Source organism: Giraffa tippelskirchi, chromosome 12 (genome assembly GCF_054371585.1).
Source record: "Giraffa tippelskirchi isolate mGirTip1 chromosome 12, T2T-mGirTip1v1.2.pri, whole genome shotgun sequence".
Lineage (NCBI taxonomy): Eukaryota > Metazoa > Chordata > Mammalia > Artiodactyla > Giraffidae > Giraffa > Giraffa tippelskirchi.
The window spans coordinates 63,372,923-63,378,922 of NC_137286.1; the positions used below are offsets into that span (position 1 = coordinate 63,372,923).

The window sequence follows — 6,000 nt, forward strand, 5'->3', positions numbered from 1 at the left end:
TGAAAAGACCCTGATGCTGGGAAAGATTGAAGGTGGGAGGAGAAGGATTCTACAGAGGATGAGATGGTTGAATGACACCACCGACTCGATGGACATGAGTTTGAATAAGCTCTGAGAGTTGGTGATGGGCAGAGAAGCCTGGCATGCTGCAGTCCTTGGGGTTGGACACGACTGAGTGACTGATCTGAATGAACTGAGCTGACTGAAAGGGTAAGATTTATGTCTGCCATTTTGCTCTTTGGTTTCTATATGTTTTATGTGGGCTTTGTTCCTGTACTCTTTCATTACTGCCTTCTTTTATATTAATATGTATATATTTTCTAGTGCGCCATCTAAATTGCCTTGTTCTTTTTACTGCATATGTTTTAGTTATTTTTAAGTGATTAATAACCTGATACTTTAAAACAGTCTTATTCATATTAATATCAGCCTAATTTCAATAACATGCAAAGGTTTGCCCCATTATAGTCCCATTCTCTCTCTCTTTCTGCATTATTATCATATAAATTACATTTTTACCTTATAATCTCATCAATACAGTTTTATAATTGTTGCTTCATGATATTGTCTTCTAAATTAGATGGGAAAAGGAGTGTTACAAATTCACATGGATTCAAGTTACTATCAAGTGTTTCTTAATTTTAGCTGAAAGACTCCTTATCTCTTGTAGAGCAAATCCGCTAGTGATGAACTCTCTAAGTATTTGTTTACACATGGTTTCCTTAATTTATCCTTTGTTTTTGAAAAATACTTTTGCTGTATGTGGAATTCTTTTTTTTTCTTTAAATAAATTTATTTATTTTAGTTGGGGGCTAATTACTTTACAATATTGTAGTAGTTTTTGCCATACATTGACATGAATCAGCCATGGGATTACATGTGTTCCCCTTCCTGGACCCCCCTCCCACCTCTCTCCCCATCCCATCCCTCTGGGTCATCCCATTGCCCCAGCCCTGTATGTGGAATTCTTGACTGACAGTCTTTTTCTTTCAGCACTTTGAATATGTCACTTCACTGCCTTGGTTTCTTACTGAGTCTGTCATTAAACTTATTGAGGATCATTTGTATGTGATGACCAGTGCGTTCTCTTGGTTAAACTCTATCAGCCTTTGCCCTGCTTCATTCTGTACTCCAAGGCCTAATTTTCCTGTTACTCCAGGTGTTTCTTGACTTCCTACTTTTGCATTCCAGTCCCCTATAATGAAAAGGACACGTTTTTTGGGTGTTAGTTCTAAAAGGTCTTGTAGGTCTTCATAGAACCTTTCAACTTCAGCTTCTTCAGTGTTACTGATCGGGGCATAGACTTGGATTTCCATGCTATTGAATGGTTTGCCTTGGAAATGAATAGAGATCATTCTGTTCTTTTTGAGTTTGCACCCAAGTACTGCATTTTGGACTCTTTTGTTGACTATGATGGCTACTCTATTTCTTCTAAGGGATTCTTGCCCATAGTAGTAGATATAATGGTCATCTGAGTTAAATTCACCCATTCCAGTCTATTTTAGTTCGCTGATTCCTAAAATGTTGACGTTCACTCTTGCCATCCCCTGTTTGATCACTTCCAGTTTGCCTTGATACATGGAACTAACATTCCAGGTTCCTGTCCAATATTGCTCTTTACAGCATTGGACCATGCTTCTATCACCAGTCACATCCACAACTAGGTGTTGTTTTCACTTTGGCTCCGTCTCTTCATTCTTTCTGCAGTTATTTCTCCACTGATCTCCAGTAGCGTATTGGGCACCTACAGACCTGGGGAGTTCATCTTTCAGTGTCCTATCTTTTTGCCTTTTAATACTGTTCATGGGGTTCTCAAGGCAAGAACACTGAAGTGGTTTGCCATGCCCTTCTCCAGTGGACCACATTTTGTCAGAACTCTTCACCGTGACCCGTCTGTCTTGGGTGCCCCTACATGGCATGGCTTAGTTTTATTGAGTTAGACAAGGATGTGGTCCATGTGATTAGATTGGTTAGTTTTCTGTGACTGTGATTTCAGTCTCTCTGCCCTCTGATGCCCTCTCTCAACGTCTACCGTCTTACTGGGGTTTCTCTTACCTTGGACATGGAAAGATCAGTCCTGAAGTGTTCATTGGAAGGACTGATGTTGAAGCTTAAACTCCAATACTTTGGCCACCTGATGTGAAGGGCTGACTCATTGGAAAAGACCCTAATGCTTGGAAAGATTGAGGGCAAGAGGAGAAGGGGACGACAGAGGATGAGATGGCTGGATGGCGTCACCGACTCAATGGACATGAGTTTGGGTAAACTCCGGGAGTTGGTGACGGTCAGGGAGGCCTGGCATGCTGCAGCCCATGGGGTCCCAAAGAGTTGGACATGACTGAGCGACTGAAATGAACTGAATTGAACTGTATATGATGCATCATTTTTCTCTGTCTCCAAAATTCTCTATCTTTTAACAGCTTGACTACAATATGTATAGGTATCAATTTATTTCCATTTATCTAATTTGATATTTTGGGTGTATCTATAAGTGCTTTTCATTAAAATTTGTAAGTCTCTGACCATCATTTTTTCAGATATTTCTTCTACCTTTTTCTCTTGCTTCCTTCCATCTGGGACTCCTATTGTGGACATGTTAGTAGTCCTTCATGGTTCCTACGGATTTCCACAGCTCTGTTCATTTTCTTTTCTATTGTCTTATCTTTCTTTTACTCAGACTGGATAACTTTAGTTGCCCTATTTTTCAAGTTTATTGATTCTTTCTCCTGTCATCTTAAACCTGAATATGAATTTCTCTAATGAATTTTTTCATTTTAACTTTTTATGAATTAAAAAGTGTATGTATTTTTTAGCTACAGAACTTCAATTTAATCCTGTGTTTTATAATTTCTATTTCTTTAATAAGATATAAATTTGGTGAGACATTGTTCTCATACTTTCCTTTCATTCTTCAAACATGCTTCTTCCATTTTTTTGAGCATATCTGTAATAGCTGCTTTAAAGATTTTGCTTAGTAAGTTCAGCATTGGAGCTTCCTCAGAGTGGTTTCTATTGACTGTTTTAGTCATGTATGGGTCATACTTTCTTATTTCCCAGCATGACTTTGAAACTTTTTGTTTTAAATTGATCATTTAAAATAACACAATGTGGTAACTCTAAAAATCGTATTCTCTCCTCTCATGTGCCAAATTAAATATTTTTGCTGTTCGTTGTGGCTCTTCATTAATTTAGTGACTTCATGAAATAATTCTACAAATTCTGTATTCCTTGTAGTATGCAAGGAATATTGTATGCAAAATGTCGTGTATGCAGGCATGTGTGTGTGTTGGGGAACGTCTTCTTTCAATGTCTGGCAGTTTACAACTCTTCCTTAGCCTTCACTTAAAGATCTCAAGGTCTTTCTTGAGCATCACACATGCCTTCACACGTGTGCACCTTTTGGATCCCCTAGAAGAGAGTTTTTTAAGACCCCTGTGACATCTTTATCTTCCTGACCTTGATCTTCCTTTTAAGTTTTGGCCAGGTTATTTTTGTCCCAATTTGTATTGCAGTGTTGGGTAGTTGCAATGTTAAATACTTGCTGCTGTTTGTTTTTGACAGATGCCCTGAGAAGAGGGCTTTCCCATGGAATAGAGCTCCAAGTCAGGTCAAAAAACAATAATACTCTGAAAAATGGAACTTTTCCAGGGAAATGTGAGGCAAACCATAAAGTGATACTACTCTGAGGATGGGATTTTTTTAAGGAGTTCCAAACCTAGTATCCCTCCTCCAGTAGCTGCAAAGTTTCTGGCTTTGACAGCTACTGTGGTTGTAAGGCTGCTGGTTTTCACATTTACTGCCCAGCTAAGTGGTGGGAGATAGGTTTAGCTTACATCACAAAATGTAAAGCCCTGCTGCTCTTACACATTTTCAGCAGTTTTTCCTGCATAAATACTCCTCAGGTTAATGCAAGACTCTGGTTAATTTCAAGAGTTATTTTAAAGGTTGATTTTGACAAATTTTGTCATTGTGCTCATCGCTTCTTTGGGGAGATACATTTGCAAAACTCCTCACTCTACCACTCCAGAAGTAAATTTTTAATTTGTTAAATTGTAAGAGAATAGACTCACAAAGAGCACGTGTTTTAGTTAATAAAAGTTTGTTATAGAGTGGCTAGTATTTGCTGGGCACTGGGTTAAGTCCTAGAGACTTAAATGTGGGAAAGAAATAACTCTTTTTCTCTCAGAATAATGTTCTCAGATGTTCACCATTTACAAAGAAAATGGACATATGGATGGAGAAAAATGAGCTGAGGAGATTTTGAAGGGCCTCTCCTTCAGGACTAAAGGAGCGATAGTCTGGCTAGGGAATGGAGTAAAGGGACTAAAAAGTCCACTTCTATCTCCATTTTGTGCAAGCTAGAGAATAAGAACTATTCTCTTGGGACACTGTAGTCAATTTTCCTATTGAACTTTCCACACATTTTTAAAAAATTTTTTCACTTTATTTCTCTTTATTTCCATCTAGAGGATAATAAAATTCTTAAAATTAAAAAGTCTACAGTATGCCTTGATCAGAACAGCAGAAAAGAACCAGTAGGTGCAGAAAAAAGAATTTATTTCATTGCTAGACTTAGAGGAGACAGAAACCTCAAGAATAAAGAGTGGGTGGCAACAGCTGTAGAATAAAGATAGAAAGAGAGAAAAGATAATGGGTTTGAAGCTACATAATGTAGAAAATAGCACTTTGGTTTCAGCCATGTTGGGGGGTTTGCTCCAGGGTTTAACAGGCCAAGGTACCTGTGGTTCTCTGATTTAGAGGTCCATGTGTCATCTGATTTCATTTTGAAGTGATTTCACTTTCACCAATTCAACACTGTAAAAAGATGTGTTTCCTTTGTCACAATTTGACAGAAAGTATATCTGCATTATCATAAAAAGAGCAGGCTCTCCTTTCCTCAGTACAAATTACATTAGGAGCAATTACAGAATGTCTTGAGGCCAGTTTAATCTAATAAACACCATCTAACGTTAACATAAATGCTGTGGGTTTACCTAAGTGTTTGTAGAGGAAACTTGATTTCTCTCCTCTAGGATGGTATCCAATTTCCCTACCTATGGCCTTGTTTATATCTGGAGGCTGTACTTGTGGTCTGGTACAAGCTGAAGTGATCCCATTACTGACCTGTGCTGATCCCAAAACAAACTATAAGATGGAGACAGAATTTTGCAGAAGTCTGACAAAGAAATGCAAGTGCTATGGGAGGAAAAGATTGGGGGATAAACACAAAGCCAGAGTCAAGGCTGGAGGCCACCCTGAAGTAGTACCTTAGTCCATTTAGGTCACTATAACAAAATATCAGACATCGGATGGCTTATAAACAATTGAAATGTCTGGAGTTCCGGAGGCTAGAAATCTAAGATCAGGGTGCCCTCACACTCTGGTTCTGGTCTTGCAGATTCCAGTTTCTTACTATGTCCTCACATGGTAGAAAGAAAGGGAGTTCCCTTGGGCCTTTTTTATAAGGGCATTAATGTCACAATTAACGCAAAGCCTTCATGACCTAATATCCTCTCCAAAGTCCCCACATCTTAATACCATCTCATTGAGCTTTTGGAATTAACATGTAAATTGGGGCAGGGGGAAAATACATTTAGACCATAGCAGGTAGAGACAGAAATAAAACATTCCTTGAAAACAGCATCATTCTTCCATTTTCAGACTGGAAATCACACTATATTGCAAATGTCTTCATAGACCTCTCAGGGACTCTAATACAGACATTGCCATGTAGTTGCGGATTCTTATTTATCTAGAGCAAAACTTCATGTCTTATTTTAAACTAAAGAACAGAAGATAAATTAATAAAATGTTTAATTTATGTAATATTTAAGAGGTATGGTTTTATTCACTTCTAGTACCCTCCAGGGCTCTCAAGATTTTCCTCTTCTCTCAACTTTTTGTTTAAGCAAAATTCACTGCAGAATAAGCCAGGTGATGCGGTGGTGACAAACAATGCCCCAGATCTGCCCAGTTGACACACAAAGGTTCCTGCTCATT

General features: G+C 38.3%; 1 long non-coding RNA gene across 1 annotated transcript in view; it reads right to left on the reverse strand.

The window, feature by feature from the left end:
- LOC145529042 (uncharacterized) overlaps nucleotides 1-6,000 on the reverse strand; it is a 52,270-nt gene that overhangs the window by 24,019 nt on the left and 22,251 nt on the right. The window lies entirely within an intron of this gene.